The following is a 24,702-nucleotide window of genomic DNA, read 5'->3' as shown; positions in this document are numbered from 1 at the left end:
ATTCGCTACTAAATCTAAACACTACTCCCACCATTGCTCTTCCTTACACATGCTAAAATGGCTAGAGCTTCCCAACTACCTCGACTACCTCCAACTCACTACAGCCCACAAATGAATCTTTAAACCTACTGCATACCCTGCTCTAGCATACATCCTTCCTTCTTATACTCCCCACAAACCCCAAAGATCTGCACGACAAAATCAACTTGCTATTCACAAACCAAAATGTCCTGCTGGCCAGTGTCTGTTATCCTATTCCCTAGCAAAAAAATGGAACTCTCTTCCCCCCTCACTAAGAATCACCAATATCCTTGAACTCTTTAAATCCCAGCTCCATTCTCATCTCTCCCAAAATTGGAAATGTAATTGCTCTCTGCCCCCCTAATCCTATTAAACTAATTTCTACTTTCTTCATTAAATACTTCTTCACCTTGCTATTCTGCCCAACAGCTTCCCATTGATATTTCTTTCATAGTGTAAATATTATACATACCCTTCTTTCTGTACTTCTCTCCCCCCATATACTTCTTCCATCTAAACCTATATTACATTTGACTAACTAATGACTCTAACATTCTACAAATTGTGATCAACACTCTTCTACTAACTTTACCCTCCATCCCCCTCGTATTACCCCCTATTGCTTTTTTCTCACATTTGTTCTTCTTTCTAATAAACAATTGCCTCTTGCTTCACTACTCAACTGCCTCTCTCTCCTTCCTCCACTTTAGGTGTTTATTCCTACTACTCTGCATACTTTACGCTACCCATCTTCATTACCAAGCATGTTCTGTATGAACTATCCTCAAGTCTCCTATACTCCACTTATTGCACTACATCTTTTTGCCACATCTCACTGTATCATCTTACAATTTTGTTTAAAATATTATATAATACTAGGATTATTCATAACTGCATTTTATTGTATTTTTATCATATTTTTATTGTATTTTTATTGTATCTTTGTAATTTTGGAGCTTTTCTCCCCGGGCCTCCACTGAAAACGGGCTCATTGAGCCCAGTGGACCACCCCAGTTATCAAACTGGAAATAAATAAATAAAATAAATGCACAAAACATCAGCCAGACATCCTAGCACAGAAAACAGTGTCTAATTTCTTCACAGCTATCATATCAGTATTGTGAAAAAGTACTTCTATAAAATAGGAAAAGGAATAAAAATGACTGGGAACTGTTATGCTTTACAGGTTATGCTGAAATGGACAGACTTTATTTCAAGATCAATTAGGTATGCAAATGTGCCATTTTAACTGGACTGAATGGTGGTCATGAAATAAGAATAGATATATAAAAGAAAAAGTTCATATTCAAACTAGAAAGCGTATGCTTTTAGAATAGATATATTAAGAAATATTAAAAGAAGTTGAAAATGGGCTGGAATTTGAAAATGACAGGCAGCTTTAAATTAAGAGAGACGTGTATGAATGTGAGATAAAATGTCAATAGAATATCACACTGTTTCTGGAAATGTTTTGACAGACAAGTTCTTCATTTTGAAATGAAATGAGGCCTGTTTACAGGAATATTATAGAGAGACAAGATTTCTGGAAAATGATAAATGGGTTGTCAAATGTATTTCACTAAGTTAAGAATGAACTTAGTTAAGAATCATGCATGGTAATAGTTAAATAGATGTATTAAAAAGGAGGGTGGATGCTGTTCCAGGGATAGGTAGAAAGGAATAACAGTTCTATAATGATAAATGGGAGATGCAGAAGAAATGCTTTTTACGAGTTGTAAATGAATGCTTTACAGGAGAATGTGCAAACTGACATATAACAAAAGGTATAGTAAAATTTGTTTGTCAGACAAATTCTTAAAAAAATATGTATAAAACTGGATGTTCTTAAATGTAAGGAATATTGCTTATGAAATTATCATGAATATCTTAGGGTATAGGTTTCAAAACATTGCAAAAGAAGGAATTTATTAAGTTAAAACTAGAGAACTGAAGGAAATGTGGATTCTAATCAAAGAGATTTATGTAACGTAGAGTACAAATCTGATGGCAAAATCATCGTCTGTGATATTTGGAACGTATTTAACTATATTAAACATAGTACAGTGTAGGATATGTTAAGTGTATTTAGAATACTAATGCAGATTATTAGATTAAAAAAATCTGTATATGAAATCTTCGTTTGGCCTCCAGTAAATGGATGGCTGGGAAAAAATACATATAAATATAGGAAGGTATAAAAAAAGATGCTGCCAAAGATTTAAGTCCCATTTTATTTGCTATCAGAAGGTTAAGGATAATATATAATGAACAAAAACCATTTCTGTTAGTCATCAATTTTTCTGGTAATTTTGTGTCTCTTGTTGAAGATAATGGATGGGTTACTATGGTGTTACAAATGATAAAACAGATACTGGGATGGGCAGGTTAATCTATGAGTACACAGAAAAGAAAAGTTAATGATGATAAAAAAAACACTCCTGGAATTTCTCTTTTAATAGCTAGGAATTTAGGAATTTGGTTTGGATCTGAACAAGTAATATTGCAACAGTGAGCAGAAACAATTATTTTTTTTGTGGGTAATGGTTTGAATGTGGAAAGGTTATTGTATTTTGATAAAATAAGTTTACATTATATATACATTACTACTGGTTAAGTTCAGTTATGTAGTAGGACTATTTATGTTACTTAAATCTTTTAACAAATAATTACTACATATGGCCTTATTTGCTTTTTTTTAGAAATAGATTAAACCCTACATTACAGGGAATTATGTTTAACTCTAGAAACAAAGGCGGAAATAATTTGTTGTACCATGTGGTGCTTCTTGTATCTTTAAACTTGCATTAAAATATAAAATAATAGACCAATCTACAGCGGCATGTTATATGTTTTAAGTAAGTAATGTACCATTTTAGATACTTCAGTAAAACAAAAAAAATAAAAAAGAGGAAAAAAGAGGTCTTCTTTGATGAAAAGAAAGAATATATGTTTGTAATTCAAGTTAGGAAATGACCAGAGATACAGACTGCACAAAACAGAAATGTTTTGCAAGGCAATTTCTTGAACCAATATTACATAATAGATCATTGACAACAAGGATACAACAGAGTTCAGGGAAGAATGCAAACATTTAGGAGCTTATATGGATGTAAAGATTTTATATGGAGGGTAAGTGTGAACATACTATCAGTTAAGGATCTGATGAAACATAAAGTTGAAATTGAAAGACTATTTCACTATTGTCAAAAAGAAGAAACAATGTCCGGCATCTTTACTAAATAAGACTGAGTGCAATTGTTTTGAGAAAAAAATGAGGAGATATGGCAAAGAAAACATATGTGGTACAAATGAATATTAGATTATGAAAAATATATGAAAAAGTGGATATGACAGATAAGAGAATTTTTGTGTGTGTGTGCGCGCGCGCACGTGCGTGTGGAATCTATGGAGACACAGATATGTAAAAGTATTATATAATCGGTCATGTTTTGAATATTAAAAATGAAGTTTTGGTTATGGACATAATGACAGATCTGTATAATTTTTTCAATATGTCAGTAAGAATATAGTTTTGTTACATATACAAGTTATATAACTATATATTTAAATCATGTATTGTGAGTCCGTGTATGAATGTGCAAAGAAGTGTAAATTAAAGAGCCCTACTCTTTTCGATAATTATCATTGAATGGTTACATCCAGCGGTACCACCTAGTCGGGTAAGGAGATGGAGCCTTGGTATAATATGTCTTTCAAAGGATAGCACACTCAGGTGTATAGCAGGCACATTATGATGCACTACATTGTCAGTAATGGAAAAATTAAAAAAACATGAAAATCACACAACCAGTAACCACGTCTCTCCAAGGCACTCAGGACAGCAGATCCAGGAATAAAATATCCAACAGCACAATAGTAACAAGGTTCACAGTGGTACAAATCAGTTGTACTACTGTGAACCTTGTTACTATTGTGTTGTTGGATATTAAAGGCATTTTTATTCCTGGATATGCTGTTCTAAGTGCCTTGGACAGATGTGGTTACTGGGAAAAGTAACCCAACTACCTGGTGAAGGTGATTACATCCTAGTTATGAAATAAGTGACCACTAATATATGTTGAAAAAAAATGGCTATGTCAGATGTCACGGATATTTAGAACATACATATTTTAGCATGTCTTGCAGAGGTAGTTTCATGGCAACAATGACTTTGTAGATGATACGTTTATTTGTGTGCTGTGTGCATGTAATATAGATTTCTTTTTTTTTTTTTTTTTTTGTTAAAACACCTTTATTGAATTATCACTTGTGCCATAGGCAAATTTAGACTTATTCAAAAGTAATTAAACATTACATAAATTATTCAATTCTTGCCCCCTTTTTTTTAAACAACAAACATCTTTATAAAACCATCACTTATAACATAGGCAATTATACATTTATATAAATGAAAACAAACCACACCGACAGAATCCTACTTGCAAGCATTTTAAATCACAAACCATACTGACACATCCCCAGTTGCAAACATTACACATCACTTATAATCAACCCAATCATTTTTAGTCGCACATCACATAGCTCATTTTAGTCTGCCTTCTCTTAAACCTCTTTAACATCCAACAGGGTAACAGAGTGAGTTCAAACCAATCAGACCAGGATTTAAACACCAAAGCTGTAGAAAAGCAGTTGAATTTATTAAGCACTTTCGTCTCAGTAGAATATTGAGACTTCATCAGAATAATGACCCATCATTCATTTCTTTTTAAATACCCCTGATAATTAGTTAAACAATTGACCATAAACATTTCTTAAAAACGCATTGCATTATTTTATAACACATATATATCCCAGAATTAATTCACAATATTTTTTTTATCTTGTCAATGCTCTGCTTTTTAAAATGGATAAAGCAGAGATCATATCATTAATGCCAGGTTCATTCATAACATTTAAACGTAGTTGCCACTTAAGCTCACTTCTTTCTATTTTAACTTCCTACCACCCACATCCTATACTCTGCTGTACTATCTCCAATATTCCAAATTTAAATTTAGTAAAGCCCTCACATACTAATGAATGTTTATACAATGTATTGTTCTCGTTATATTGTGAAACAGTGTAGATGTGTTCATAAGTTCGTCTTCTGAACACCCTTTCAGTTTTGCCTACGTAATAAAAAGAACGATTGTCACAAACAGCTAAATAAATCAGACCTTTAGTAGAACAGTTACCTTGCCTAAACATAATATTTGTTTTAATACCCAGTTTGATACTTTTCCCTTCTAAAATAAATTTGCATTGTTGACAATGCCCACACTTGGTAGTACCTTTTTCACTTATCCCATAGTCTAACAGTTCATGTTCAAAGAGAAATTTTAAATTTTTACCCATTTCTAACACAAACTTTGGGCTTTCACCTAGAATTTTAATTAAATCTGAATTAGAATTGAATAGTATCCAATATCTTTTTCAAAATGTTTTGACCTCCTTAGTTCCGTCTCCATATTCTGTCACCATATTGTCATTGCAGTTGTTCTTCACAAGGTCCTTTTTTAATTTTATTTGGTCATCCCCAACTCCCAAAATGGGTTTAAATTTAACCCCCCATGTTGAACTAATCTCTTTTACTGTTCTTAGGATGAGATCTCTAGGGTAGCCACTATCAAAAAACATTTTGGATAACAGCAAAACTTCCTTCTTAATAAATTTGATTGCTTTTCTACAGCTTTGGTGTTTAAGCAACTTATTTTCGTATTCCTGACTTCCTGGTCTGGTTGGTTTGAACTCACTGTGTTACCCTGTTGGATGTTAAAGTGTTTTGGTGAGGGTTATTTCGCCTTTTTAGTTACGAGTGTTCTTTTAAACCTCATTCCTCTCCTGTATGTCATGTTTTCACAATTCCCATTTTTCCTATGTAGTTTGCTCCTACCCTTTTCTAAAGATTTAAATTCCAGTTGTTTTATTGTTACTATAGTCATGACTCCTAATATAGCTGGTTTAGATTTTGATTTCCATTTTCTAGTAATTTCTTTTTTGGCAGCCACCATAATTAGATACAGCAAGGCCTTACCATGTCTAGGCAATTCTGATTCTGTATCATCGCTCAGAAAAATCATCTCCCTCGTCATATCAATCTGCTCACCCAGCATCTCTGACAGTGCAGCCCACAGGGAATCCTTAAAGTCCACCAATCCAATGCAATCCCAGAAAATATGCTCCTAAGTACCTCTTTCTTCCCCATCACAACTCCAACATTTGCTGTCTACTTGAGGAAAAATTCTCTGGAGTCTACTTAATGCCTGATTATAATGATCAGAATGCTGTACTGCATATTACCATTGTGCCTTCTCAGCTACTTCCCCAATGATCAATCATCATATCACTGAATTTCTTTCACAGTTGTTTGGGGCTGTGGTGTTAGATATCCAATAGCCTGGACAGACACCAGTGCTTAGATAAGACCATACTATGAACAAATAGTGTAGTTTTGGGTTTCCATTGCCTAACTAACCAAAAACTGACTGCTCATCTACAATGTACTTCAGATTTACTGTGCCAATGCACTATGCACTAAATGAGGCTTGGCACAAGCCAAGTTGTCCTGGGACATCTTCAAGGGGGTGTTAGGTTGATATTAATGGGAGGTCAATGGGTTGGGGAGGTGAAAGTGTTAATTGGTGGGAGGTTTGATTGGAAGGAAATGAGATAAGGGTGGGAGGTGCTTAATGGATTTAGGTGAGTGTAGCTGAGCACGTAATCACATTTTGGCATGAACCTGCTTCCCTCCCACCCTCCCTTTTTTGTTGGCAGATTGGTGAGATTGTGGTTCTTTTATTCCAGTAGGCGGAGAAGAGGGACAGGCTTGGCCTCTTCTGTTCTCCCTCTAGTGTCTGGTGGTGCATTTCAAGTTTTTGTTGAATAGATAAGCAAGCGAAGGTAAGGACGCTGCTTTTTTGGTTTGAAGTTAGTTCAGTGAATGGTTTAATCATTGAGCAAAGGTAAGGATGCTGCTTACTGGGCTGGATGAGCAGGTACGCTGTCCTGATTGATATTATAAGGAGGTTTATAAGTAAAGTAAGTGAGCAAAGGTATGGACGCAGGTATGCTGCCCTGATTAACAATGCAAAGATGTTTATGCTGTGTTTAGAACTGACTACACTAATGTCCAGTTGTATTTAACAAATTTGGGTAATCAAAATGATGTTATGGAAGTTTTAGTAAACATCATCAAATGTCATTTGGCGTGTTGTGTTTATTGAAGGGGACCGGGACAAATAGATGTCACAAACCTGCAGTAGGTCACTGCTGTTAAACTATGCGCACCCAGCTTTTGTCTGCAATAGGAAAACAGAAATACCCAGCATTCTCTGTCAGATTTTAGTTCTACTTTTAAAAAAATCTTAGCAGCCCTCTGCACACTTAAGAAATATTGATTAAGGTTTTAATCACTGCAACTGCCTGCTCACTTCTTCATTTAGGTATGGCAACCATAGTCTCTATTTTGCTACACCAAGCCACTTACAACCATCAGTGACTGGTTCACTGATTTAACCTGAGTGTAAACTGTGGTACCATCAAGACCACTGTTATTGTGGTAACAATTACCAACTTAGTTTATACTTTTATTTGCTGCCTGAAAAAAATTAAGTAGACAACTCATATTTTTTAGGATTTTCTTTTAATAGATTCGAACTGAAGTATTGGTGCATTCACTCAATACTACTGCAGGTGAAGCAAGATTATTACTACTACTATTACATGCCATTTTAATGAAGTTTTAATTACTTTAGGAAAACTAAGCTTTGCCATCACCAGTGAATCTGGTTTTCCTAGTATTTTGATATATAAGAACGGTCCAGATTCATTAATACCTACACAAAGTGTAAACTAAATGTACACCATTCTGAGTGACCGAGCAGCACAAGCATAACTCCAACCTTCTTCATCCTAATTTTAGTTTTCCTACTGATTGTCTTGCAGCCTTAAATATTGAGGGAGATTCATAAAGGTTACCAAAGTGTAGACTACATGTACACTTAGTATAATCTGTCTGAATAGACAGCACAAAAAAATATGGTAGCGATGTTCTTAAATACAGATTGTGTACATCTAGTATACACTTAGTGTAGGCATTCATAAATCCTGTCACATGCTTTCACATCTAACAACACTAATACAACTAATTTTGGAACGTGATATATTGTATTGCTAAAGCTTACTGATATTAAGCTCAGCACTTGATTGGTGTTTATGATTATAGCCTTAAGGTTTGGCATATGCAATGAGTCTGGAATCCCTAGTATGCTGATAAATGTATTAGAACATAATCAGTTACGCATAATTTCTGAAGATAATTCCTTATTGTTAAACCTTGTTAATATTAAGCTCAGCACTTGGCTTTTCTTGTAGAATTATAAACTTAATGGTTTAATGGATGATATCATTTTAAGTCTACATGCAGTACAAGTAAAAGAGTGTATGTATGCATGAGTAGTGCCATACTGCATGCTAAGAGACTGAGAAATATGCTATATTTTTGTAAAAGTATGGGTTTTGGTATAAACATACTGTTTAATAATATTGTACACTATTGAAGGAGGAGTTCATACTTCATGAAATGTGACTAAAAGCATAAAATACCCGTTGAGCACGAAGAATTATAATAGGCATTATGGCCTAGCAGAGCACTCAGCAGCAAGTAGAAATTCTTGTTGTAATGATCTTACAAGGGTGAGCTTTATCCCAGTAGAAAAAATAAATAACTGCCTCTCATGGCTGATGGAGAACATTACCAGGAGTAATGGTTCTTGGTAGTTGCCAGTTGGTGATTTTACTTCATGACTGAAGACCAGTAAGTAATAGGCAAAATAAAGAAACAGCCAAGCGAAGAAAGATTTGAGTTATATTATTAAATGTTGGAAAGACCTTCTAGAGATGGGGACCTGAACTACTATAACGATTTCTTTCATTTACATTATATATATTGAGTAATGTTTTTGATTTTGAGTACTTGATTGTCACTGTAAATGAAGTTCACAAAGCTTGTGAAATTTACCTTCAGTGACTTTTATCTACAACATCACTTTCTTTCTTTATATATGCATCGGTTTACTTCTAAATCTCGAATCTCAAAATACTAAACTCAAAATCTCAAAAGCTCAGAATAGTGAAAACTCGTAGTACTGAATCTCATAATATTGAAAAGCATACAGGACTCCAACACTTACTATATTGCAGCACAAATACATACAGAAACATGTTACTCTTCTACAACTATAAGCAGGGGGGCAAACTATAGTTTGCTTGCATGTCGTTTTTTCACCTCATCAAGGAAATAACCCATAAGCATACAATTCTAAGATTTAAGGATTTACAGAAGTGGATATAATAGCAAGCACAGCAGATCCTTCATCCAGATTATTAGCAAATAATGAATTTACTGTATAGTATAAAAATATGTCAGATATCAGTTTGGTATAAGAAGAAGAAGATATTCCTACATTGAAGAAGTTCTGAAAACAGAAACCTCATCTCATGAGTAATAAAAATAAGTTCTAGAAAATGCACAACTAAAAAAAATTGTACCCTCCCAAACTTAGATGTAAACTGTAAACATCAAAAGAATTTAAGCAAAGATGATATAGATGAGAATAATTCAATTATGCTCCTGGGTCACATTTAGGTGTTAAAGTTTTGGCTGTAAACTATCAGAAAAATTTTAATTCCATTGATTGGATGATGAATCACAGTATCAGATTTGTCTGGAACTAAACTTTAAGATCTTAATGAGATTACTAAGTAACGTGAGAAATATAAATGACTGATTATACATACAGGTATCAACAATTTATTCTGTAGCAACAAAATTGAAACAAAAGATCATAAAGTTGGTTGACACATTTTTCAACAAACCTCAAACAAGCTTGCAACTAAACATTTTTTAATATACTATGAGGGTGTGCAAACTCAGATTTGATAACATCAATTAATGAGGTGCATAGGCTGATGCTACATAGATGAAAACTGTAGGAAACGTGCTCCACATATGAAAAAAAAATGTGCAGGTTGTGTCATTTCCCTTGTATATTCTCAAAGTATAATTATTTAAACCATTGAAACATATCATATCTGCTGGGGCCCATGATAATATATTTTCAAGTATTTTTTCTGTTTTTATATATATATATATATATATATATATATATATATATATATATATATGGTTCCCTATTAGAAGCCTGAAACACTATAAGCCTGAAAGTCAAAATCCTGAAAACTATAGACTGAAAATGCAAAATCTTGAAAGTGCAAAATCCTGAAAGTCAAAATCCTGAAAACACAAAATGGACATACTGACGTCATTGTGGCTTTGCTATTGTTAGCCCTGTGGTGTTAGGTCATGCGTTGGGTCCAGGTAAGTGTGCGGTTGGTTTCATGTTAGGGTTAGGGGCGGTTTAAGTGAGTTAGGGTTAGGGCGCAGGTTAGGCATGTATGCAATAGTGACAAATATTAGGGTTGGGGCAGTTTAAGTGAGTTAGGGTTAGGGCGCGGGTCAGGTGAGTGTGCGATAGTGACGGACCTTAGGGTTAGGGTCAGGGTCAGTTGGTAGATATTAGTGTCTTTATAGTGACATATTAGCATTATTTGTGTTTTCAGGATTTTGACTTTCAGGATTTTGCACTTTCGAGATTTTGCATTTTCAGTCTATAGTTTTCAGGATTTTGACTTTCAGGCTTATAGTGTTTCAGGCTTCTAATAGGGAACCATATATATATATATATATATATATATATATATATATATATATGTTTTTATAATTTTTTTTTTCTTTTTTCTTCCCCTCTTCATGCATGGTGGCAGTGTATTATTCCTGGCTTAAACAAAAAAATATAATGCAAACAACTTTGGGCAGAAATATGTCTCAGCCTGGCTTTGATTCCATACAATGCTGTCAATCATAGTGCAGTTTTAGGGACATATAATTATTTATGTATGTATGTTATTTGAGGGTGTACAAAGAGTCAGACTGTTGTAGGCCTTAATTGCATCAGATGATATTGTCAAATAGTATGTCAGAAAAATCACTTATTTCAAAATCTAGAACCAAAAGATGGCTAAATAGAAAACTATAGTATGCTTGGAGCCTTTAATATGTTATTTAGCTGAATTCAGAATTAAAACTTGCTTAGATGATGGCTCAACTGCACATGGAATATATTTTTAAAGACAATCCAAGATTAAACTTATATTAAAGAAGTTTTTGAGTCTCATGAGATTAGGGTATAATTGACATCAAGATGGTATTTGTTATTGGTATGAGTATATTCATTTAGATACATTTTCATTGAATAAAATTACAGGATAATAGTCACTCTCGCTACCTCTCTCTCTTTTTTTTTCTTTTTGAATGGCGTTAATGTTGTTGTTGTCTTTCGGATTTTCTAGGTTAGGGGTCGCCACAGCGGAACTCCGGTCCGCTAATGATTGGCAGTAGATTTTCACGGTTCCAAGTTTCCAGCTCGATGCCCAACCTTCAACGAAGGCACGCCCATTCACGCATGTCTTTCGGAATGCCACTCCACCTGTGGGGAGGACATGCAGACTCCACACAGAAGGAATTCCCTGCACGCTAGCTAAGAATCGAACAGGATAACCTGTTGCTGTGAGGCAACAATGCTACTGCTGCACCACTGCGGATTGAACGGCATTAATGTCAACTGCTTTATGTATTGTTCAACCTACTCATTAGAGGGGAAGGTTTACTGGAGCTATTATTCATGGATATTCCAGTTAGTTTGGTGCATTCATCAGTGGTAGACTGAACTTTGATAACTATTCAGAGAATCTGACAGTCAATACACTGCAGATTATGAGAAAAGTGTGCACTGCCAACTACATTTTAGTTCTAGAATATTATAGTACCATAAATAACTAATAAATTATCATAGGGAAGTAAGGCTCAGCATGGGCCTGTATTTCCAAGTGTTCAGTTAATATACTTTTAAAAATATAAAAGGGACAGAGCTGCAAAACAGTGGTTATTCTCAAGTGAACTGTCTTGAATACAGGGTAAGCATTTAATTACCCTTTTAACTAATTAAGAGCAATTTAGACTACACTTTTACAATTAAATAAAGTTGAAATAAAAATATTTTACAATTCCATTTGTAGGCTAAACACTAATATATGTTATTTCTTCTTCAACAGAAATTGCAGTAACCATTTGATTTTCCAAGACTTGTCACTCCAGGCCTCCAAATATCCAGAGTAAATAAGCAAAAACATGGACTTGTTATTTACAAATCTGTGATTTCACTTTCTCGGAGTATTCTCTTTTGTCTGAGATATGGCAATTTTGAGGTTGGTTTACAGAAGTCTGGGGGTTGTGGGGACCATATCACATATACATCAAGATACCTTTGATGGTTTTATGAGTTCTCAATTTATTTCTTGATTTCAGAAAAGGCACCTTAAATTAATTCAAATTTCAGTCATTGTCTTCCAACCCAAGACACATTTGACTACCACAACAGATCCCAAAGGATTTGTTGTAACTTATTTGACTAGTGCAAAGGCACACATCATACAGCCTTTATATTTCTTTGTAGACAATTTCTTAACTGTAACTATGTTCCAGCTATATGGAAGCTAATATCTGTAGCTATGATAGAAAAGTGAAAAAGCAGAAGTTATCCTAACATTACAGACCATTTAATTTAACATCTTTGTTCTTAGACAACAGAAACCTTGTTACCCACTTTGATAATAGATTGTATAGGATTCCCTTTATTGAGAGTAAACAGTCTGGTTTTGCAAGGGAGAAGTTTATGGTTTACGGTTACATGGTTTCCATTTATAACAGTTTGGATGCTACCTTGGTTTTCATGAGCATGGTTAAAGCATTTGATATGAATTCTCATAACAGCATTGTTGAAAGCTTTATGAAGGGGATTGTTATTTTTATCAAACATACTATGTTAGGAATGGAATTTGAAGAAATTATGTAGTTTAATTCAATTTATCCACATAATAAGGTTGAATGTTTCAAGCTCATGAAACCTTGAAGGCAAGGAAGGTTTCTCTTTACACTACAACTGTGTGATCTAAGATTTATTATATGTAAATGTCAATGGGCCTGACTTGGAGATATTGCTTTTTCCATGGCAATTGTAAAAGATGACATTACTTGGAACTTACTTTAATTATGAAATATTATGTGCTGTAATTCTACACAGCCTAGTAGTTACTTTGAATCTCCTTAGTGAGGGATTACAGTGATTCATTCACATACCTTTTAACAAATCATAGTGCACTGTGGCATATGCCTCATATCAGTACTTTATCAACTTGTATGCAGGCAGTATGAACTTCATTTAGGCAGAACTGCTTAAAGTTAATACACGTTTTCTATTTCGGTGGAGAACCTCCTTCACATTTAAGTTGGCCCAATGCATATCCTACTTAAGTATTCGATCTCTGTAATTATATAGCTTAGGGTAAGGAATAGTATAAAAGCTGTTGTCTTTTCCTGAGGCTGTATGACATCCAAGGGGTAATATATAATTGAGGACTATGGGGTTCAGCTCCAGTATGGGTAGTACAAGGTTGTTTGCTCTTTTGGAAAAAATAAGCATTACATTTTAAAAGTACTGCTATATGTATGATTTATTGAAATGCTAATTTATTGAGTTTATTTCAGTAAGCACTGTGTTTTAGTGGTGATTCAGGGAGTTTGTTTCAGTAAGTAGTAGTTCTTGAAATTGTGCTTGAATAAATCATTTTACATTCTATTATTAATATCTCAGTCTAATATACTGGATGTATTGTTGGTACCTTAACAGATTTCACTACGCCTGTTTAAAAAAGTATGTGTATCGTCTAGTTACCACTGATATCACTGATATTCATCAGGGTTTGTTATGGCACACTTATTTGATGTTTTCTCAGGAATACCATCTTTAGGCTTCCATTTTGGTAATGACATTTATTGATTATTGAAAAGTGGTCAGATTGTTGCTATGCAGAATGATGCTATTATATTACATAGTTATTTGCATAAATTATTTTTCTGGATTAATGGCCATAAAATACATCTAAATGGAAATAATACTGTTATTAGTTTTGTTAGGGACAGTCTTTACAAACCTACAAGCTCAGTAAACAATCTGTGACTCTAGTATCATCAGTAAATCTTTAAGAATACTGTTGCTCTAACCATTTCTGAAAGGATATATGTTAAATGCATGGCACTATATGTTTAACTTTTATGGCAGTTACTTATGCATGTGGTCATGTGCCACTACATTTATGTAAGAGTCTGTTTTAACCCCGTACTGTGACACAGTGCTGCATTATACTACAATTGCTTACTGATCGTATTAAATCTGAAAAGTTTCAAATGATCTTTAGTAAAAAGATCAACAATGTTAAGTCATTGCCTTATGATGATATATTACCTTATTATTCTGTTGGATTCTGAGCAGTTAGAAATGTATATTTAATATTTAGAGAGAGAGGTTGTTTTAACTTACTGGAAAAATGATGGTTACTAAGGTTGCAAAACGATATGCATATTATGTAAAGAAGCATGTAGGTGAATAACACTATAAATAGTGCTAAATGACGTGTTAGATATTTGTGAATATATTACAAAATTGTTATAGTTCTAACAATTATTTTTTATAGTGACACGTAGTACACTTGGCACACCTTTGCTTTCTAACATTTGAATTAGTAACATCATATTAAAAGAACATCACATTACAGTGCAGACCTACATTCCTCAAGGTTACATGTGACTGAATTATACACAATAAACTAATACTTTTTGAAGCTTTGAAGGTACATTTATCCATCCAAGGCTCACTACCATATAACCTGGGAGCTTTAACGTTTTGTTCATTCTTTGTTTTTCATTTACAGTACATATTTTAACACTCTAGTTGCTTCTTTATAGTGCCCTCTTGGCCCTTCTACCTTTAATTATAAAAAAGTTCAATATTTCTCTCCATTCCTAAATTAAAACCTGAATATTCTCTTGTAATTTACAGCTCATCAGAACTTTCCTTATGACATGATAGTTTCTTTTCCTTATTCTGTTAATTGTTATTTGCTTTGCCTTTGTTATTTTCTCTCTTTTACCAGTAACCTCACCATAGCTCTTAACCTCTCAGTATAAAAAATCTGGACAAAGACAAAAATAATGAGAGGACAAAGCACCAAAAATAGGGACAAATTTTAAATATTGCTCTTATAAAATTGAAAGTTCTTAGAATAAAAGGCCTTATGTTACCATGCCTTTTCTGAAGCATATGAAGTCTGAAACTCAAATGCCTGTAATTATTTAGTGAATTCAATCTTTACTGATTTGTCAGAAAAATCCAGAAAACCGCACATTTTATGAGGAACAGACCCAAAATATGAGGCAAAAATCTGGCAATTTTGCTAAAATCTGAGCAGGTGAGAGGTATAGACCTGACCAGTAAAAATGTTTTTACCCTGTTTTGCCTCTGTTTTCCCAGATATGTACTTCAAGTCTGTTACCTTCTTTTACTTAAGTGTTAAACTTACAAACTCTGGATCAGTCTTCTCTCTTCATTTGTAACTTACCCCCTACTAACTCAACTACTTCCTTTCCTTTCTCTATCTCTCTTAGTCTTTGCTGTCATGTTTAAGTCCTTGTGACACCAGTGACTGAATTGTTGAAATATAGTACACATCTGTGTTACTGGGCTCTCTTCCAAGAATCTCCTTGAGAAAGTGGAAGGGGAACCCTCAAGGCTCATCTGATGGCATCAGTATCCTTTGCCCAAATCCTCTGGACTTGTATGCAAAACAAAAATCATATGCAAAACAACAGCACATGTTGACCCCACATCATCAGAGTGCCCCATCCCCTTTCCCTAACCTTTGTGATAAAACTTTTGGGATATGTTTCATAAATGTATACATTTAAAATACACAAATCTAACCATTAGCAATAAATATCTGCTTGTTAAAGTATGAAAAAAAATAATTCCCAATCCTTACCGTCAATTACACAATGCAATAAGCCCTGCCATTTTTTCCTTACTGTCCCAACTACATTTAAGGAGGAGGAATCTAAATGATAACAGTGTTTTAGTCTTAGCGACAGTCTCTGCTAATGGCAACTGCAGTCTGATGACCTATGGGCCCTTTCCAGCAATACAGCAGAAATGTAGTCAGCACAGAGAGGCATGATCACAGTCAAATGACCTGCCACCAAAAAGTCCCCAACTTGTTTGCCTTTGCCAAATAAGAAGCCTTTTGAATAAGTGATTTCCACAATATCCAAGACATATGCACACCCCCTTACAATCCATTCCCAATAATAAAAATCTCTAGTGATTAACCACACAACTGAATTAGCCCATATTCTAGAGGACGGAAAAACCACCTTACTTATAACAAAAGCCTTTCGCAAGCCACCTTTCTAGCCCCACTGGGTCCCACACTTTTTGGGAAGGAGAGGCAAATTAGACACATTCTGAAGTAACCATATTCACAAGTTCAACCCCAGACCCTACAGGCTTCTGTGACCATCTAATCCATTTATGCTGCCAACCTACACTTGTTTTACCTTACATTTGTAGGTCTGGAAATCCAAATTCACCCTAATGTGGAGAGACATATAACTTAGTTCAACTTGCTCTTGGTTTACCACCCTTTCAAACAAAGTTCATAAGAAGTCTTTGTTAGTCCCTGATCAATGGAGAAAGAGCAACTTGTGGGAGATGCCTTATTAAAAACGAGATTTTTAAGAAGGAACTTTGTCTTAATAACTTGGACCTGGCTCAAAAAGAGAAGGCTCATCTTCTTCCATCTGCAAGATTTCTCTTTAATAAGGATAGTAAGTGGTTTAAGTATACAGGGGAGGGATTTGAGACACATCCAGTGCCATCCAAATACCTACATATACCACTGTAGTCACTACCTCATAGGGGACCTCTCCCTAATGCTCTAACAATCCTGTACCCTCTTAGTTATAGGGAATATTTTAGTTTTTGATAAATTCCTGAAATGTATTAGGAAACCTATCTAGACTGCACCATGTCTGTGCAAACCTTACCACACAATCATCTGTGAACCAAGTAGGAAGTAAACTGTGCAAGTGAAGGTACCTAATCACATCCTTAGCATGTCTAGCCGAAATACATCCAGGGATAACATTTTAAGCACAAATAAAAGTGACAACAGAGGACTGTCTTCCCAAGTTCTCCTCATCAGCTCTATAGAATTAGAAATAACTCCATTTGTTGAGTTCCTCTCAGTGGTAATAAGGTCACTGGATAACTCAAGGAAACTCTAAAACCAAAGTCCCTGTGCCAGCATAAAGGGCACCATAGCCTTGCTTTAAACAAAAAGGGCTGTGCTGTAGCCTTGCACTATTCACACAAGACCCTCCCCAAATTACACATTTGAGTCCTGAGCTCTCCCCACTCTCAGTATTTTTCCTCTGTCATTAAAATCCCGACATCAGAAAATAAAATGTCTTATATGGGTGCTGTGCAAATGGCTGGAAATCACTCTCTGCCTCTATTCTATAATGGGAGGGGGGGCAGTCTTTATCAAGTTGGCTGTTCTATCTTGATAAACTATAAGGAATCCATACAGTCAACCTTTTTTGAAAGGCCTTGTTGTTGTTCTTTCGGCTTTTCCCAGTTAGGGGTCGCCACAGCGGAATTCCGGTCCGCTAATGATTGGCAGTCGATTTTTATGGTGCAGAGGTGCCAGCCCGATGCCCAAACTTCAACGAAGGAACGCCCATTCACGCATGTGTTTCGAATGCCACTCGATCATGGGGAGGACATGCAAACTCCACACAGAAGATGCTTCAGCTGAGAATCGAATGAGAGAACCTTTTGCTGTGAGGCGACAATGCTACCAGTGCACCATCGCGGCTTCTGAAAAGGCTAATACTTATAAATGATTCTGTCTAGAATGATTTTATGTGCACTTAATTAACTCTGCAAACGCCTTTACATTGCTGCCTATATCTTCAGCCTACTTCTTTAATTCCAACTGCTGTTCAGCAATAGCTCCAGCCAAACTGTCCAAATACTGGCCATGCATGATGATTTCTGCCTTAATTACAGAGACGTTCACAACAGTCTCTTTCAATAGAATTGTTAAGGATTCTAATGGCTGATTTATGCAGCAGATATCAGCCACAACATCATTCACGGGAATTGACATCTTAGAATCACTGCTCCCGGGCATTTGTCATCCACTGAGGGGAAGCTCCTCCATAAAAAAACAAACTCCTCAAGCTCAAACAGAGCCCAATCTGATGATCTCTGGAATGATAATGATAAACAGTAATGCCAAAATGCCATTAATTGGGTAAGTATTCTTTACAAAAAAAAACAAAATTCAAGGTAGACAGAAACAGCTTCTATTTAGAGATTCCTTCCCAAGCATGTGCCAGGCATTTTACTCAGACACATCCAAATTACTTGACAGATTTGTAACACCATGGCTTTCTACATATTAAAGCACATTATCGGTAATGTTCATAGGTTCATAGATTAGTACTAAGCTAACTGCCCGTGAGAGCCATTTTAAGCCTAGCCAATTATCCCTTGTGAGACTCAAACCCTGCACCTTGTGTTTGTAAGGCAAACACCTTAACCATTAGACCACCCTCCCAACCTAATTTTGGCTTTGTTATAGTGCATAAACCCTAAGTACTTATACAAACAACAAAGTAAAGAGATGCAGATTCAGTGATTCCCTTTTTTTATTTGTGTTACAAAAGGGATGACATACACTGCTAAGTGTTTAGACTGTTCTGCTTATTATATAGGCAAAACAAAAAGTATGAACACAATTATGAAATAAAAGAAAAAATACTAATGCCCTATTTAGGTATATTGAACAATATAACAATCACTCTTTTAGTTTCACAGTTTTAGAGCAAGTAAAGGTGGGTACTAGGGGGTTCTTTGGAAGATCCATTTAGAAAATAGAGAATATTGGTGGCAAATTTATCTTAATGCCTCAATGAGACTGGGTTTAAATGAGACTATATCTATAACAAGCATTTGAAAGATGAAAGCTTTTAATAGATGAAGTTTTAATACTTTGGTTATGCATGTATTGGTTTATTATTTGGTTGTGGGGGTTTGTTGGTTTAAATTTGCATTAACAATTATTGTTTGATTGTTGACTGATCAACCGATTGTAATTGTTTATGAAAGCTGGTGAAAATGTATGTAATTTGTCTGATAAAGGCTGGGTTTAGTTACCGGTCAAAAGTACTTAACATTCAATTGAGGTCATTTTGAGCTGGCCTGTTTGACCTCAATGTTGATTATATTAAATAAGGAGGGACAGCGCATAGTCAACTGTATAAGAAGAGATCGCCTTGAATGGACATGTGACCTTTTTTCAGTCAGATGTCTATTACTACCACAAACCTTATCACATGGCATAGATCCCCATTAGATCTTAACTTGGTGTAACATCTGTGAGCCTGTTTATTCATTTATTTTAAATGATACATTTTATCCATTTTCTGCTGGTGAACCATGATTTACCAGGTCTATATTAGATCACCAAATGCTTAAAAAAGCGAACGGTGATTAATCGACCCTATGTAAACGAAAGCTTACAATTTATAACTGTCGTCGCTGTTCCAACAGCAAAAAAAATAAATAAATAAAAAAACTTTAAACATTACATTAAGTGTGGGGGGGGGTTGCCCCCCACACCCCCCTACTTAAATACACCAACTCCGAGACCGCACTACAGTGCCGAAAACAGCAAAGTAATGAAGCAGCCAAGTGAATTCTTTCCCAGGGAAAGAATTTGCTTAAAAGCTGCTTTGATATTTTGCCGTTTCAGGCTTTTGAGTTCGACCAAGACGCATTTGAAAGACTGCGTCTTCGGTCTTCTAATAGGGAACTGGTTTACCAACACGCATTCTTCTCACTTTCAGCTATCTACAGTCTGATCATTTGTTTACTACAAGGCCTTGTCCTCCAGCCCTTGTCCTAGTAGAATGGGGTGATTGTTGTGCATAAACAAGCCAGTTGTGGAGACCATACTTCAGCCGCCTAACATGGGAGGATAAGAGGCAGCAGCAGCATACGATCTTTAGCAACTGCTGGATGAATATTATTCTTCTTCTTTCTCTAGGTGTCAGTAGATGTACTTTCCACCTGCATTGCAATGGTTGATGCACACAACCATCATTAAATATCTACTTCTACAGCTAGACTTTAGGCATGCCCAGTGAGTTACACCTTCCCGTCCCTTACACTGATACCACCACCACCCATCCCTATAACAAGGTTGGAGGACTTCCACCATTCCAGGTAGTCTAAATCTGAAACATCACCCTAGTCCTACCCTGGCAGGCCCTCCCATTGCCCAGACACACTATTCAAACTGAGGTGATCTGGAGATAGAGCTCACACTATTCAAACTGAGGTGATCTGGAGACTCTGCGCTACAAAGTCAGACCATGCATTTATTTGAGGAAATGTCATATTTAAATCATGCAATCAGGTATGTGTAGAACTATATCAGTTCAGCATGAATATGATAGCACTTAAGAAAAATCATTCTGATTATATTGCTTCAGGCCAAAAAAAGATGGCATGGGCATGGAGACATCACTGTGGTCAAGCATGGCAGTCAGGGCCTGGTGCTGCATCAAGCACAGGAAAGCCAGAGGTTAGAAGCAAACTGTTTCATAAGAGACCTGATATACTGTATATTCAGATAATATAATCATACATTCTGAAGATTGCACACCTTCACAAAGTGCAGGCTGTATTAAAATCTCTAAATTAGTTAGGATCCAAAGTGTCCATTGATTGACAACTAATTTTAGTTCTGATATATACTTGCTTATCAATTGAATACATTTTAATATAACTCTTCTTGATAATAGGTTGGCTGTTGATGCCCTCTGTTTGATTCTGTCCCCTTCAATGTCTTTATTAACACAATAGTCAACACTACTGAATTCACACATGGTTAATTATTGGCAAATTGGTTGCTGTCCAGAAAGTGCATGGTAAAAATTAGAAACTGCTATTCACAATTTAAGTTGGTTTGGGTCCTTTACTTTTAGGTCAAAGAAGTCCTGATTAAGTTATACACAGCTTGCATTTTCCCAGTAATTGAATTCTGCGTTTTTTTGTGTGCTTAGAATTTCACATTTGAACGTACTTGTGCATATCCAGAAAACCTTTTATTGAAAGACAGCAGGAATTAGACAGATGCCATACAATGCAAGACTTAAACATCTTTCACTGTATTCCACAGGGTCTAGATTATTAAGAGGAATCTAATAATAATTCATAAAGGTTTATATGATAAAGGTATGACTGCCAGTTTGGGCATTGTTGTCATTAAACAGATTGTTCAACAAAAAACAACTTAACTGTTAGGCTATGTTCTGTTAACTATTTCTTAAAAAATTCTTTTTTTTCCCATCACAAACTCAGAAGGATATGGAATTCCCTGCCTGTATATATAGGTTCATAGATTCATAGGATGATACTAGGATATTGGCCCAGAGGCCCTTATAAGCCTAGCCAAGAATTGTGCCCATGTTCCCACAAAGTCAGCACCTGTTTCCCCTGCCCAGCAGGTGCACAGGTGGAATCCCAGGGGTGTATTTTCTGTTTCCCATCCAGTCATCCAGGTTCATCTTAAAGAGGGCTAGTGAGGTACTCTGCTTGACATGGAACGGGAGTCTATTCCACAAATAGAGGAGTCTTTCGGACACAAATCTATCCCACCAACAAGTTCTATTAATGTCACAGACCAAGTTGAGGCCTTGCTTGTGGGTTGCGTGAGCAGTTTGACTTATGGATTAGCAGCAACTCCATCAAGACTGGGTCTGAGATGGCCCTATATGCCAGACACAGGTCACCTCTGAGCAGTCTGTATGAGACTGAGTAGAGGGACAGGGCTTTTAGCCTATCTGTATAGGATAGGTGTTTGAGACCTTGGATTTTTCTGGTCAGGAACTTCAGCACCTCAGTGGTTTCTCTAGCTGCTGCATGTGCTTGGCAAGGTACATGCTGAAGGGGCATTTTTTTCTGGGTCTGATAAGGGTACAGGGATGTTATGAATTCCTTGGTTCTGGATGAAATATCCTTACTTATGAGGTGGGCCATGTAGGAAGCCTTCCATACAATGGAGGTAATGTGATGGTAAAAAGTAAGTTTGCTATCAACCTGGGTGCCCCAGTCCATCATGACTGATTGTGTGCTTAGCACGTTGTTATTAATGTGCTAATTAGTGGGGGTGTCATTTTCCTCAAAGGAGAAAATGGTGCATTTCTTGGCATTCAGTTTGAGGCCATGCTTCTGGCACCAGTCATGAGTTTGGGTAAGGCCCTCTTGGAGGATGTTCACATCACTAGGGGAATTTAAGACAACACCCAACCTGCAGCCATCTGCAAACCTGGTCAGCCACAGACCACTGGTTTTGGCTTACACCTCAGAAAAGTATATCCCAACAAGTAGAGACCCCAAGACTGATCCTTGGTGTATGCAGTTCATTAAAGGTCTACTACTACTACTAGAGGTGGCTTCCCCATTTTAACTGAGTGGATTCTATCAGTGTGCCACTTAGCTACCTATCTGGTAACATATGGGTTGATACCTAGTTGGGAGAGTTTATCTATCATGCCTGAGTGGGGAATAGTGCTGAAGGCTTTGGCTAGGTCAAGGTAGACAGTATGCACTGTCTTCCCCTCATCCATGACTTTGGTGACTGTTTCAAAGAAGTCGACCAAGTTTAACAGGCATGATCTTCTTTGGCAAAACCAAACTGTGTAGGGTCAAGTGTTTGGAGGTTGCCAATGCCTTGTTTATAAGGTCCATGATCATGCATTCCATGGCCTTGCAGATCAGGCTAGTTAGGCTGATGGTCCTATAACTGCCTGGGTTGGTGGACGCTCCACCTTTGTGTAGAGAGATGACAGTGGCTGTCCACCATACAGCTGGGATGAAGCAAGTGCACAGGCTTTGGTTGAATAGGGTGCCTAATGGTGCTGAGAACTCATGCTTGAGTTCATGTAGGATGCAGCTAGCGATGTCTTCAAGCCACATGGAGGCTGCATTTTTTGCCTTTAAGAGAGCATTAAAGACCTGCTCCCTGGGGATGAGGGGAGGTTTGCAGGAGCTGGAGAAGTCCTGGTTTACTGACAGTGGAGACAGGGGGTGAAGTTTTCAATGAACGTGTCTGCCAGCAGGGTGGCTGTATCTACTGCATTTGTGTATGTGGAGTTCTTGTCCACCAGTTCAAAGCAGATTTGGGTGCTATCTTTGAGATTGCAGATGTTGAAGTAGACCTTGTGATTGTTCTTAATGGATATGGCCAATTTGGACTCGAAGTTAGCCTTAGAGGATTTCAACAGTGACCTTATTTGCTTATTCAGACAAAGGAGAAATTACTTCCAACTTGGCACCTGCTCCTTCTTGGTCCTGCACAGCAATTTTTTTCCTTTTATTATAGAGGTTTTTTTTATTGCCGATGTCCACCAGACAGTTTTATTCTCCCTTGAGGAAGATGATTTGGTCCTGTCAGGTATTGCTGAGTCCATGCAGCTATGTAGGTGCTCATGTAGTTTTTTTTAATAGGCTTAGACATTAATGCTAGTTCCAACTGAAGGGACAGTGGCTGTGAAGCCTCTTATACCTGCTCTCAGGATGTTGTAGTCAGCTTTGGAAAAGTGTTTTTGTTTGACCCTGACGGCGGGGATGGTGACTTTGAAAGTGGCCATTTTATGGTCGGAGCTTACCAAGGAGGATGACACTGTAGGGGCACTACAGTGGCTATTCATGTTGGTTAGTGTCATGTTTTTACCTCCCCTAATTAATGGATCAAAGTAGTCTGCTTTGACATCGGAGAGGTGAGCTACAGAACAGCTCATGTTAACAAAGGACAACAACAATAACAGGTGTCCTCAGTCTTGTAGGAGTTAGCTGAAAGTGCCAAACTCTAAGGTACAAATGTGGACAGAAAGGGAACAAGCTGGTGGATATATCATCTACTTAATATGGTACTGATTTTTGTGACGGGGTGGAGAAATGGATAACTATTGCAATACCATAGTGAAGCTAAAGCAAAGGAATCTGGCACTCAGGATAACCTACTTATTTTGTCCTCCTATAGGCTTAAAACAGAATTATTAGTTGGTGTTGGTGACCCACAAGTTATATGGTACCAGGGAGTCCTGTCAGCCACAGCCTTCCTACTGCCCTGTATTACAGTATGATTTCAGCTTTCATCTGAAGGCAAGGGGAGACGTCTGAAAACAAATACATATGGTATTATGACAGGGTATATTTCAATCTGCTGGAAAGGAAATGGAAGCATCCACAAAGGATGAGAAAGAAACAAAATGGTATAGTATCTTAGTGAGAGGTGAATTCAGAAATGGAAGAAGATGAGAATGTCAGCAGAGTTCAGAAAGGATGTAAGACTGCATGTATGGTAAGAATGTAGATGAAGAAAGCAATGAGGGAAAGAGAAAGGTATATGGGAAAGTGAGGAATGTACACATCCATGAAAGTACAGAGCCATCAATGTACAGATCCATGAATGTACAGATCCATGAATGTACAGAGCCATGAATGTACAGAGCCATGAATGTACAGATCCATGAATGTACAGAACCAAAAATGTACAGAACCATGAATGTACAGAACCATGAATGTACAGAGCCAT

Source organism: Protopterus annectens, chromosome 9.part0 (genome assembly GCF_019279795.1).
Source record: "Protopterus annectens isolate FY-2018-M chromosome 9.part0, PAN1.0, whole genome shotgun sequence".
NCBI classification, from domain to species: domain Eukaryota; kingdom Metazoa; phylum Chordata; order Ceratodontiformes; family Protopteridae; genus Protopterus; species Protopterus annectens.
This window is presented reverse-complemented; position numbering follows the sequence as displayed.